Source organism: Chlorocebus sabaeus, chromosome 13 (assembly GCF_047675955.1).
Source record: "Chlorocebus sabaeus isolate Y175 chromosome 13, mChlSab1.0.hap1, whole genome shotgun sequence".
Taxonomy (NCBI): Eukaryota; Metazoa; Chordata; class Mammalia; order Primates; family Cercopithecidae; genus Chlorocebus; species Chlorocebus sabaeus.
In genome coordinates this window covers 9904373-9919462 of record NC_132916.1, presented here as the reverse complement: position 1 = coordinate 9919462, position 15090 = coordinate 9904373, and the positions used below count along the sequence as shown (strand labels likewise).

General features: G+C 32.7%; 1 pseudogene; it reads left to right on the top strand.

The window, feature by feature from the left end:
- Positions 1-14498: 14498 nt before the first annotated feature.
- Positions 14499-14860, top strand: LOC119625094 (NADH dehydrogenase [ubiquinone] 1 alpha subcomplex subunit 1 pseudogene; annotated as a pseudogene).
- The last annotated feature ends 230 nt before the right edge of the window (positions 14861-15090 follow it).

The window sequence follows — 15090 nt, the reverse complement described above, 5'->3', positions numbered from 1 at the left end:
TGAAAAAAAAAGAAGAGATAATATGCATATAATATCCTAAAACAGGATTAAACCAACAATTTTTGCTACCTCCACAGATTAGGCAAACAAGATAAAAGTTTTCCACTCTTTCCCTTAAAAACTACTTGCAATTAATTATATTCTATTCATGAAAGAAAAGTAATCTCATATGCTATGAGGTCACAGTTGTTTATTCTCCTGTGAATTAACTCTCATTTCACTCCTGAAAAAAGAAAAATGGGTTCCTACTTTCTGAATATAAAGTGGATTTTTAACCAAATGAGATTAAAATATGAAAAGTGATTTATCTTTGTTCTTCTCATTCATGTTAGAATAGCCTGCCACTTTGTCACCTTGAGTCAACCTGTTAAATTTAGTTGCTGGCCTTATTTTATCTTTAGCTACTGTCTGTCCAGTGAGAGAAACACCTTTTAATTTCCTTAGATGGCCTCAAATATAAGTTTAATCTCCTCTCTTTCTCTCTTCTGCCATCACAGTTGTCTAAGCTGTCATCTCTGAGTTATTCTTTGCTAGATAAATGTTTTTCAAAAATAAAAACTAATTTTTATTTTTATCATTGGACCACTTGCCCCTCTCAATGGCTTTTTAGTATTTAGACTGAGGATCTATAAGGTTTTGCATAATCTAGACCTCTCTTGACGATTATAGCTCAATGCTAAGCTCTAGTGACACTGGCTTTCTTTCAGGTCCTTGATAAAAACCATGCTTTCTCACCAAGAAGTCAGTTCCATTGGTCTGGGATGACACACCCACTCTCTTTTAATCTTATTAAAACCTATTCTACTTTTATACTTTAACACCACACCATGTCCTCAGGAATATGTTCCTGGACAACCTAACTCAATGCTATATCTGCCTTCTCCATAAACAAAAGTATACACTTATGTAATACCAACTGCTTATTCTGAAAAGCACTTACCAATTGTAATTTTATATGTATAGTCAGTTCTCATTATCCATGGTAGTTATGGTCTATGAAGCTGCCACCAACACTGAGTTAGTGAATACTGCATAATTGTTCCTGAGAGAAATACAGGGTTAGTTTCCTGGGAGCCTCTGCTTACATTTTTGTCAATTGATCAATATATAACCTTGTTCTGTGTGTGTTTCTGGATAACAGCACCTTATTTAATACGTACTGGTGATTAATTGACATTGAGCTCATATTGGTACTGATAACTCATGCCTGAACAAAGCTTACCCAACATATGAATTTTCTCCCTAAGGTACAACATGGCCTTCTCGTGCTACACTAGACAGGATCTCAGCCCTAGGGTTGGGCACCGTTTTAAACAACAAAATCACAAAAAAAAAAAAAAAAAGCACAAAATGCAAAAAAAAAAAAAAAAAAAAAAAAAGTAGCAAACAATAGGCCACAAAAAGAACATTGGTTTACACAGGGCTGAAACAAGATGCTTACTCAGAATGTCACCTTGTTTGATATCAGCCTAGAGTGTGCACAGCAGTCACCAACATTTTTGCCCCTCTGTACATGCCCATGAAAAATTGCAAAAGATGCAGTGAGTATTAATCTTGGGATTATAAATAAATTTTAGCACTCAGGCAAATTTGCAAACACAGAATCTGCAAATAATGAGGATCGACTGTATTTACATAAGCAAGTGGTTCAGGTCTATTTCTCCACTCTACTGTAAGCTCCATGTAAGCAAAAATTATTTCTCACCACTGTGTTCCCAGCATCTGAATGACACACATAGATAAACACACACACACTCACACAAAACACCTGATACATATTTTCATTAATAAAGCGGTCCTAGGCCGGGCGCGGTGGCTCAAGCCTGTAATCCCAGCACTTTGGGAGGCCGAGACGGGCGGATCACGAGGTCAGGAGATCGAGACCATCCTGGCTAACACGGTGAAACCCCGTCTCTACTAAAAATACAAAAAACTAGCCGGGCGAGGTGGCGGGCGCCTGTAGTCCCAGCTACTCCGGAGGCTGAGGCAGGAGAATGGCGTAAACCCGGGAGGCGGAGCTTGCAGTGAGCTGAGATCCGGCCACTGCAGTCCAGCCCGGGCTACAGAGCAAGACTCCGTCTCAAAAAAAAAAAAAAAATAAAGCGGTCCTAGATGTCACTATCAAAACAGTGCTTCCCATCCTGAACATCTTTCACTTGCTTTTTATTCCCATTCCATTGAAAATTCAAGTAGTTCGTGTTTTGACCCAAATCCTTCAAACAACCTTTATTCTATTAAAGAATAATACAGCACAACCTAAAAATCCAATGAGTTGGGAAAGATATGAGAAGACAATCATAAGGTCATCACTACTACAAAATAAAAAATATTTCAGAAACTTTATGTTCCATCTAGAAAAAGGCTCAGAACAAACTACTTTTCACCTCGAGTTAATAAACAACCTTGAATCCAACATCTTGTCTTCCAAACCATATCTGTTGTCTATATCCGTTGTGAGTCAACACCGGCTCTTTCCTACCTAAAACTTGATAACTGGTTGATCATAAAGAATAATCTCCTTATAGATTATTTTGACATTCTGACTTCCCCTACCTACTAAGCATCTCCAAAAGAATGCTACTAATTTTCATTTTGTTAACCACTCTTCCAATAGACAATGACTCATTAATCAACAAAACATCCCTTAATTCAGCCCCTCCCTCCATTCTGCCATCCAGGCCACCTCCAGCACTGCACAACCGCTGAGTGTTCGCACTGGGAAATGTGTTCTCAAATACAGATGTCTGTATCAGACGTGTTGGATGAATCATAACTTTAGTTTTTATGTAATACATATATTTTCAAGATATGTTAGCTAATTAGAGGCTGCTGGAAATTATTAATAGTGAAGTTATCTTTTTGGGCTCCCTGACATTTCACATAGAATGCTAGTTTCAAGCTATACTAACAAAATAGTGCTGTACAATTTATATCATAAATATCTATAACTAAGTTTTTCTTATGAATTTAGGTTTAATAAATATTTGGAAGTTATTTTTACATGATTTCATTTTTTTTAATTTGGTCTGTGGGAGATGTAATTTTCACATACCTGTAATGTAAAATTATAATTCCTAGTGCTATTTTGTGATATTAATTCATCTGATACATAGAAATAATAACACCTAACTATTGAGGTAAGTTTTTTGTCATATATATGTGACAAAATCGTATATAAGTTTTTTGTATACATATATCATTAATGAAGTGATACTTGGAAAATCTGGAATATTATCTATACCATCTCTCATTAAGTAACATTACTAACAATCCCTTTTTTAAATATTTTGAGTATATTAATTTGATATTCCACTACTCTTATTAGAAATAGTACCTGTTAGTAAAACCAGCCAAATTTAAGATAAATGTTAATATTCAACAGAATATTTCAGATGTATTTTTACTATAATTAACAATAAAATAATTTCCTTTTATAACTCACCATGTATGTAGTTTTTATTGTGGAATAATTAAAGTCTCTGCCTACTCACTGGAAATTAGACTTTGAAATACAGTTTTAAAAGTTGGAAATAGCCGGGCGCGGTGGCTCAAGCCTGTAATCCCAGCACTTTGGGAGGCCGAGACGGGTGGATCACGAGGTCAGGAGATCGAGACCATCCTGGCTAACATGGTGAAACCCCGTCTCTACTAAAAAATACAAAAAAAAAAAAACAAAAAAAAACTAGCCGGGCGAGGTGGCGGGCGCCTGTAGTCCCAGCTACTCCGGAGGCTGAGGCAGGAGAATGGCGTAAACCCAGGAGGCGGAGCTTGCGGTGAGCCGAGATCCGGCCACTGCACTCCAGCCTGGGCGACAGAGACTCCGTCTCAAAAAAAAAAAAAAAAAAAAAAGTTGGAAATAGTGACCTGAGCTTTGTACATTATGTTATTTTCTTGTATTTCAGAAAGATCACTCTCAATATAACTCTGTGAATGCTTGCAGCTGCACACTTTTGAAAAATCACATAAATGTACATTTGAATGTGTAATCACTCGTGCATGTCAGTATTTTACTTGAAATCTCAACCAAGAAAGGATAAAGCCTTGATAACCACATAGCATGAGAGAGAAAACCATATATTTCTACCATGCATCATATCATAAAGAGAACGGGTGTGGATTGAATGCTAATGATATTGGGACTTCTTTTGAAAGTTCATAACAGACCAACCAGGTTCTGTAAGTTCTTCTGTAGGAGAACTCCATTTCTAGATAAACACTTTAGTATTTAACATTGGAGAAGTATTTAACATAGACGTAAACAGTACGTCTATGTTAAAAAATTTTTATCCATTCATCTGTTGATGAATAACAGGTTGATTCCATATCTTGGCTATTGTGAATAGTACTGAAATGAACATGGGAGTACAGATGTGACTTCAACAAACTGACTTCAAGTGGTATATATAGGCCGTGAAATACTATTCAGCCTTAAAGAAGGATATTTTGTCATTTGCGACAACACGAATGGAACTGGAGAACCTTAGGCTAAGTGAAATAAGCCAGATACAGAAAAATAAATAACACATGTTCTCACTTAGTATATGGAATCTAAAATGATTCAAGTCATAGTAACAGAGAGTGGAGTAACTGTTACAGATGATGGAGGATTTGAGCGGGGCGGGCAGGGGGGTGATGGTTGATGAAAACAAAATTTCAGACAGGAGGAATACATATATGTATATATGTAGTTCCATTGCACAGCATGGTGAGTATAGGTTAATAATAGAGTATTAAATACATTTCAAAATTGTTAGGAAAGTAAATTTCAAATGTTCTCATCACAAATATTAAATATTTGAGGTGATGAATATGTTAACTAGTTTGATTTAATTACTCCACATTTTATTTATAAATCAAAACATCACTTTGTACATCATACATTTATACAAAGTGTCAGTTTATAATTCAACAGAAAATTTTCTAACAATAGGCTGAATACCAAAATAAACTAAAATTAAATAAAAACATAATTCTTAAAATGTCTAAAAGTAGAAAAAGTATAATAGTTTTTAAAGTAAAACAAAAATAAGGTGTTAACACGTGAGCAAATTCTTAAGTAGGTTCTTGTGTACAATCTTTTTTTAATTATATTAAATGATTAGAGAATAGACAACTTTGACTTGGAAAATATAGTCAATTTTTTATAAACATTGTAAACATTCCATACTTTCTGGGGCTGAAAGAGATAATACATTTTTAGTATCAATAATTGATGTCACAGATATTAACAAAATAGCTCACTAATAATGGCTTTCTGTAAAGCCATGTGCACATTTTCACTTTGTATTCTAGGTACAATGTTTTTACTTAGTATTATTATATTGCTCTATGCCTATATTTTTTATTAATAAATATAGTAGCATTTGTATAATGTTGATTATTGTTCTTATTTGTACAATTAAATAGCTCAGTCTACAGTTTCTTAAATTGTTGCATTTCTCAAAAACTTTCATGTAATTTAGCATATTTTCCCCAACTGCCATTCATTTTACAGGTAGGCAAAATTAACTGTATATACATCCACATGCTAAAATTTGTCATTTTAGCGACTATATGTTATTACACGTGGTCTATCATCTTACTTACAAAATGCATAATTTAAAAAATGTGATATTTGTTAATATTATTACTTTCAACTACCCAAAGTGATATTAATTTTTCTTTTTTCCCACAGAATTAAAGCAATATGCCTCCACATTATTTGTTAGTTAATGTTTTTCCTATCAGAACTCCACAGTTAATGTTCTACTTGATGTTTTTGGCACTGAACTTTAAAAAGAACAAGTCTTCTTCTGTAATTATTTTTATTTTAAAAAATATTTCAGCTCATGGTGTTAAACCAGATACATTGATACTTATTTTACAATTCCTAGTGATAATATCAGCTGTTTATATGGGCCAGGAATTGGTTTTATATTCTACTTTTGATTATTATTTATTAGCACTTAGTAGCAACATTTATCAGTATGTTGGTAGTTCATCGTCATGATTATTTGTTAATGACATCTTTTATATTTTCTATTTTCTTTACATTTAAAATATTCTAAGCCAGGCACGGTGGCCTATGCCTGTAATCCCAGCACTTTGGGAGGCCGAGGTGGGTGGATCACAAGGTCAGGAGTTCGAGACCAGCCTGACCAACATGGTGAAACCCCATTCCGTCTCTACTAAAAATACAGAAAAAATTAGCCTGGCGTGGTGGTGCACACCTGTAATCCCAGCTAGGCAAGAGAATTGTTTGAACCCGGGAGGTGGAGGCTGCAGTGAGCCGAGATCATGCCACTGCACCCCAGTCTGGGCAACAGAGCGAGACTCCAAAAAAAAAAAATTATAAATTCCCTTCTCACATCACAGACCTGACATTTGTAATGCTAATCCCATTCCTTACTACTTTAATGGGAATTATTTTACTATGTTAATAGTAAAATCGAGTTACTATGTTAACTCTACTTTTCCCCAATTTTATTCAAGTGGCTATTTATTTTTACTTTGGTCTCATTTCATAACTTTTTTATCCACAGTATCTATGCTTTTTTAAGAGAAGAAAACATTTGTGTCAAGCTAACTTCTCTCATTTCTAGGAGATCTCATAAAGAATTATACTTTTCCGTGTCAATATTAGTTTCCATTTTGGTTTATGTTGCAAATTTTTATGGGCCACACTTTAGCTTTATGTTCTGATTGGGGTGGTAGATTACATGGGGCCCTAGGTATAATGTCAAGTTCCGTGCCTCCACTATACAAGTTTTAGTCATAATGCTGTTTGTTATTCCATGAAAATAAAAAGGAAATTTTAGAAAGTTCCTTCCTAAATGGACAGGATATCCTGTACAAGAACATGAAGGTCTATCTTTATAATTCTTCCTGAGCTAATCTCTAATTTATCAATTTCTCAATGAAGGTATCAAGAGGTTGACTCTAAGTTATATATGGAAACATAATGTGTTGAGAATATTTTTGAAAATTAAGAGTAATGTGGAGGTACCAGCTCAATCAGATACTATAACAAACAAAAACTGTAATAATTGAAATAGGGTTTGCCAGTTATCTATTAGGATCTTGCCTTAAGTCTCTAAAACCTACATAGCCTATGAAGAATGATTCCTTTTTAAGTCTGAGCTGTGTGGACATAGTGACACCTTTTATTAAGAGGAATATTTAAAAGGAGAAAATTTGGGGTAGAAACTAGGAACCTGCATTTGGCCATAGCAAATTTGAAATGGTAATTGACTTGATTTTTATATTTCATTATATTGCATATATTTTTATATTAACCACTTGATGTTTGTTTCATTGAGCTTTAATGTCCACAAGAGAAGGACTCATCTTTTTAAAATTTGTACTCATCTTTTTAAAATTTAATGAGTTGTAGTCAGAGCAATAACCTACTTGTTTCCAATTTTGGAATTTTTCAAATTTTCTTTTTGACACAACATAGGCACATTCCCTTATTGTCTAGCATTAGCATTTCTATATCAACCTACCTACAGTACAAATCTACCTACACACACATATGTATATATATATTTAAATTCTCAAAAATGATATCTTAGTAATATATAATGCTCTGAAATTTTCTTTCCATTTAATGATATGTCTGAGATACCAATCCAAATTAGCACATTTTGTTTCCAAAGGTTGCAAATATTCTATCATGTGAATGTACCATAATATTTTATCATCTGAAGGCACTGTAGTTACTATGTGTTTTAATTTATTGTGCTAGTATTTATACAGAAATGGAAGTACTCATTCAAATATATTGGTGGACTCTATAAAGAGGACCCATAGGATAAATCCATTGCAGAACTGGCATTAATCAAAAGGAATACACGTTTTTAATTTTAATAGTTCTTATCAAATCCCTCTCCAGAAAGGCTATAGCAACTTATATTTTCATTTCTGATGTTCAAAATGCTGGGCTTCCTAAATACTGGAGAGTTCTGCATATCATAAAATGTTTTAGTATTTACCAGTCTAGCTGGAAAACCTATCTTATTTTGCTGTCATTTTTATGTGTTTAATTTATGAATAACTGCACTTTTTTGCAAAGTTACTGGTCATTTACCTTTTTGTTTCCTAACAACAATCTGCTTTTGGTAATTTTTTTACAATAAATAATTTATAGTTATCACACTAATTTTATAATTAGCACAAAAGAAAATAAGATATCAACACTTCCTTCTCCTTTGCACCACACACTTCAGCCTCCTGCCTCTCTCCCCCGACCCCCCCAAACACCGAGTCAGCAATCTGTTGCTCTCTAATGGCCATTGGTTGAAAGTTCATTGGGATGTTCTTAGGAAAGTCTTGCTTCTGATGCATTGGAAGTCGTCCAAAATTTCTGAAATGCCAAGCATTTTGGTTTTAAATTTATTTTCATGTTTTAATTTTCTGGTTTATTTTTAATTTACATTTTCATCAAATACTATGTAAATATTCCTACAATAAACGCAAATATTTCTTATAGAATAACTATAGAGTCTTCAGAGAGTAAAATATTATAGTGCATTCCCATTTCTAACTCATGCCACCTATATGTAACTACTTTAAGATGTTTATTTCTGGGTTTTCATTTATCTCAATATTTCCAAATAAAATACTTTACATTTATTACTTAATAAAAAACACATTTAGACATTATTCATTGACTTCATCCTACAGAAGAGAAGTATTTAAATTTCTTACGCTGTTCTTTACCCCAAAACAGACACACACATACACACACACACACACATACACACACACACAGATACACACACCAAGCCCTTTTTTTATTCTCCCAATATAAAATTAGGTCAGTTATGTGATAAATTAATATTAATTTTATATAATTATGACTTTAGTGATATCATTTATAGCTGAAAGAGGTAGTATGCATGTACTTTTACAGAACATTTTTGTTTTCCTGGCAGTTACTAATCACTTTAGTTTTGTTTACTTATTCTAAGCACCCAGTCTTCATTACTTCCCCATGTCCCTCAATATACAAAATACATTGGATATTCTCTCCGCCTCAGTCTTTTTGTCCTTAGAAGCACCTTTTCTGAATGGGTAGATCCGCAGGCTCAGTGCACAGTATCTTCCGGGGCGACTCTTCACCTTCTTCCTGGGAAGCTTTATCTCCTATTTTCTGGTTTGGATTGTCAGTTTCCTAAATTCCTCATCTTTTTCCTTACTTGACTTCCTATTTTAAGTGAAGTATATTATTTTTAGTTGGACCTCTTGAGAACTAAAAATGTGCACACATTGTAGATCTGAAAACCATTTTTTTTCTGCCTTTCTCTGATTACTTTGAGGGCAGTAATCTTAAGTTTTGGAGTTTTTTCAAAAGTTTAACATGCTCCTCTTCTTTGTATTTCCTCTGAATTCTCTCCCCACCTTCCAATTCCCAACTAACTTTGGTCTCTTGCTGTGAAGTTAGAGAATTTCTTAACATATATGGTTATGCTTCACTCTCCACATATACTGAAAAATAAAAAACCAAAAACTGTGGTTTGAAATTCCATGTATTCATTGTGAGTGGCTTTCCAGTGACTAACTTTATTGCATTGTGATCAAGCAGAGACCTGGCTGATTTAAGAACTCTCTCTCTTGGAGTCTGTATTCTTTTTCCTAGAGTCAGTCAGTCAGTGACAGTCAGTGGAAGTGGCCTGGCCACCCACATTTTTAGAGCAGAATAGGGAAAAAGACCTTGTTAGCTTTGTTTTGTGAGTAGCCTTTTACTTAATTTCTGCTCTGTAGTATTGCACCACATCCCTGGGCTCTGTGTACTGCTCAAGAATGGAACGGGCTGTTACACAGGATAAAAGAGAGAATTTAGGAGTTTAACTGTTTGCTCATAAAGCTTTCAACCAGTTCTCTGATTTTCAGTCTCACCATGGTCCCACCCGCAGGAATGCCTGATGAGTACAGTGCCTGTCTTTTGAGTGTTCGGCTTGTTTAGTGGCTTCCGCTCTGCTACCAACTTAGTTTGGTGGTTCTAGTCTGTTGAGTAATCTACTTATTTATTCTACCGTTTCCTCTCTCATGCTCTTTGTTCCCTTTGATCATAATTTTAATAGGTTTTAGAAAAAATAGAAAACCATGTACTACATTGGTCATATTTAACAGGAGTACCTATAAATTATCTTTAAATTAAAATGATGCCATTTTGTCTAATGTACTGTAAATAATTTTTCTAGGTGCTTGAATGTCTTTGGAATGTATGCCTTCATAAATTTTACATTTTAATATAACACCTGTATCTGTTTTTCCTGTAACTGCTTCTCAATCTTGTGTCATGTTTAGAAAAGCCTCCCCATTTCAAGATACACAAATATTCACTCTCATTCTCTTCTAGAAAGCGATGGTTTTATTTCATAAATGAATTGCCTGATATATTTTTAAATGGCGTAATTTCTTTTCTACCATTGATTAGAAATGCTATTTATATTGAAATAAATTCATATAGATAAGTACATATATTTATATATAAGGTATACACATGCATATGACTCATATATGTGAGTCATAGTCTCCCTCAGTGGAAGGTGTTTGATTTAACACCCCAGAACATATTTTAATACCTTGTTTTAATGTATTTTCTCAAACTCTTACAGTTTTATTCTTTCTTCCAACTTTTATCCTCTATATATAGTAAAACAAAAGTTTTATTTTTGTTTTCTATGAGACCTTATAGAATTTACATATGCATTTAGAGTTACCATCTTTAAACCATTGAGACTTTGTACCCAAGAACATGCCAAGCGATTGAAAGCATTTAATATCTTCTTAAATCCTTCATTATAATTTTGAGATTTTCTTTTGTTATGCATTTATAACAGTTTATTCCTAGGTATTTTACCTTTTGGGTTACTATTGTAAGTAAGATATTTTTCTTCAGTTTATTTTCTAAATGACATTTATTTCTTATTGGAAATCTATATATTTCTCATGTTAATTTTTCAGTAGACCACAATATAAAATTATTTTATTTCTAATAGGTTTTTAAAGCAATTTAATTTTACTATATTTTTAATCATATCATCTATAAACCACAATAATTGTGTTTCTTCCTATCCAATCTATACTTCCTCATATTTTGACTTGTTCATATACTTAACTACTTTCAAGAGCCTACATTAATAGCAGGTATTATTGATTGTAATGCAAAATGCTTTTAGTATGTCAACATAAAGCTAAATAAAAACTACTTTTTATCTGGTTTAACACTTTCTGTCTTAAATTCCACCTTGATATATCAAGTCTGTAGTTCCAGCCTTGTTCTCATCAGGATCTCTCCAGTAAGTTTGTCTATTATATATTTTGTAATTCTTCTAAGTCAAATTGTTATAATGAACCTCTTAAACAACCTAGAATTGGTCTGTTTTAATTTGATTTTTAAGGTAGTTTAGTAGATGTTAATAACCAAACCAATATATCTTTTATGTGTTTATAATATTTTTGTTTTCTGTTTTGAAATGTGAATTGTGTTTTCTTTATTTTGTGAATTGGTGATGTGATTTATTTCTTATAATTCTGAAATACTTTGTTTGGATCCTCTATTAGTTATACTTTTAAAGGTGCATAATCTACTTAGTTTTGTACTTCTTGAAACAGATACAATAAAATCAATCAGATCAATACTTTCTGTTAATAGTACATTTCTGGTTTTTGTAGCACACTCTTTACTTCATACAATGGAATTCATAATGTATCCTACCTACATACCTAATATTAAAAATTAGCCAAGATAATTCCCTAACTCTAATATAAACAACATAAAAGATCACTAATTTATAAGACCACTATTTCTATACAAAAATACTAAAGAATAACTGAACTAGAAGATACACTGAAGTGGTTAGCTGTTTGCACCCATACACAGAATTGCCGTGGGTTTGGCAGCCATAAATAAGGACTGATAATAGTTGTTTCCTAACAGACACTGAAGTAGGATGATGTATTTTTTTCAATATGGTTAACAAATTCTAAGAAATTTCTGAATGAAAAATAGTATTTATTTCTTTAACAGAAAAGATTCATTCCTGCTATAGTCAATGGTTATTAAAATTTGTAAAAATATTTTGTGCCAATATGTGATATGAAATTCAGATCTAGGCTTGGATATTTATATATAGGTTTTATATACACATTAACGCATGCTGCAACTTTTAGAAATTGTGCAATCCATGAAAAATGTTTTCTTTGCCTGAACTATTCTGTGCATTGAAAGATTATAACATTCATCATTCATTACCCACATGCTAAATGTCAACTGTTCCAGTCAATTATTCTGAATATTGACAATGACTCTAGAAATTGCCAGGGTGCCTCTAGAAGACAAAACAGACTCCCTGAAAATCACTGAGCTAAAATAAATTTCGCCAATTTACCAAAAGCACTCATCGCCTTTCACCTAACCATGTACTAGTATGTCAAGCATTTTGTCAGCATAATTAATAAATTCAAATAAATGGTAATATATATGTGTACATTGGTACTCAGTACGAAGATAAATGGCTATCCCATTGAAAGTTTTTCAGTGAGAAGTACATCAATTTTGATAAAATATCAATTTTGATGAAAATTATAGTGGCCTACACATTTTATTGAAAACTTGAAAATATTCTGTAAAGAAATTTTCCTTGAGAAACTAAATTGGACTAAAATGCTTTATGAATGTATTGCTAACTGCATTATTAAACATAAAAATTTTAAAATATACTTAAATTTGAATTTCATCATTCAAATGATGAATAATATGATAAAAGTAAAAAGCAGCAGCCTACTGGGTAAAAATCTATAAGTTGAAAATATGATCTAATGTTAAAATTTTATAATTATTAGTTTTTTATTACTTACATTTTTAATGAAAACATTTTCTAGGAATAGAAAAAATGAAATGTATTGCTTTACTTATTATCCTGAGTCCTAAAGTTATGACCCAAATGCCTTATAAACTGTGGATGCTCCACTGATGTTGCTTTAATATTGTCAACAAATGCATTTTAAACTTGAACAAGCTATGCTCAAGACAAAGGTCATCTTTTTAAATATTCTGCACAAAAGGCTGCATGAAATTCCAAGTCTTAGAAGATAATTTGAATAGCAAGGCAAAAAGATTATACCTATAAAAACTATTTAAATATAAATGAAAATAAAAATCTGTTTCAGGTGGTACAAAATTGTATAACATGTGTAAAAACATTTTATTTGAGATATGAAATTAAAGTATGAAAAGTCATAAAATCTGAAGCTATAATATAGTCAAACTTTTATTTTAAGTACATGACATATGTATTTGGGAAAAATATATGAAAGATAATTGTGTATAGATGAGCTAAGTTTCAACCCATATGAGAGTTGAAAGTTTATTATCCCAAAGCACTTCATTTAATGAAGCTTATCATAATAATTTTGGTATGTGTATGGATAATACAATGATATGTACTCTAGAATTGTTTAAAGGAATGATTTCTATATCATTTTACTATAAGGATTTAAGAAGCAAGATTATTTTGTTTTCTGAGGCATAATAAAGAGAGAAAATATGTCAGTGCATGTAATTGCCTTAGACAAAAAGATTTAGACACTTGATCCAGTGGTATCAAGACTGGCCCAAACCCAAAAATATATTCAATGACACTTTCATATGTAGTTCTATATCCTTTTTGTTTTGAAGTTAAAATGTAAGCATATGAAACTTTTACTTGAAGGCAGAAAAGTTTGCATAATATAGAAAAATGAATAAATAAACCTAAAACAAACTATTCAACTTGTTAATAAATCACTGACATCATGGCAGAAATTGCAACAGTCTTACAATAAATAATTATTAGACTTCTTGGATAAGAAATAATTTAAGAAACTCCTGGTAAAATTATACTATATTTTTGTGGCAAATTCACATAAAGTTCTATTTATACAAGCCTACTGACTCTATAGAAATAGTTTTTGAAAGTATACCTGATTTTCTTATGAACTTTTAGATTTTACATTTTAAAATAGAACTTTTGCTTATAACTGAAAAATTATGTTTTGGTTAAATTTAACATTACACAGAAAATGTGAATCTCCTAAAATAGCCTGTAAAGGAAACAGGTTTAATTTAAAACTTCCAGAAAGAAAGCCAGAAGACACATAATCAAGCAACTCGTATATTCAGAAAGTGAAAAAATAATTACTTTAGTACTTTAAAAATGTGTTCACTTTCTAAATGAAATAGAACAACTATGGAGTGTGTTCTGAAGAGTATATAATGTTATCTATGTATAGCACACTACCTGAGGACAGGTATCATGTCTCATTGTCATAACATTTTGAACAATGTCTTCTAATTAGAGGATATTCAAAATAATAATGTACAAATGAATATATTTTATTCTGTTATAATATTTCTGGTAGCAAGTAGGGATTGGTGACTTAGACATAAATTTGAGGCTTCAAAAAGAGGTGGGATTCATGAACACTTCACAGTCTGGGCCTGGTATTAAGAAATTATCGTCCCCAGGGTTTTGGCCTAGATAACGGGGCAGAGATGTGGTTCGAGGTTCTCCCGGGACTCGCCGCCATGGGCGTGTGCTTGTTTATTCCAGGAGTGGCTACTGCGTACATCTAGAGGTTCACTAACGGGGGCAAGGAAAAAAGGATTGCTCATTTTGGGTATCACTGGAATCTGATGGAAAGAGATAGGCGCATCTCTGGAGTTAATCGTCACTATGTGTCAAAGGGTTTGGAGAACATTGATTAAGGAAGCATTTTCCTGATTGATGAAAAAAATAACTCAGTTATGGCCATCTACCCCTGCTAGAAGGTTATACAGTGTATTATGTAACATACAATGTGTTATGTAGTGCTTAATAAAAATAAAATGAAAAAAAAAAAAGAAATTATCATCCCATAATTAGCAAATCTTTCCTGGTCTTAAGTAACAGTATGGCTGGTGTAATTTTTTTTTTTTTTTTTTTTTTTTTTTTTTTTTTTTTTTTGAGACGGAGTCTCCCTGTGTTGCCTGGGTTGGAGTGCAGTGGCTGGATCTCAGCTCACTGCAAGCTCTGCCTCCCGGGTTTACGCCATTCTCCTGCCTCAGCCTCCCGAGTAGCTGGC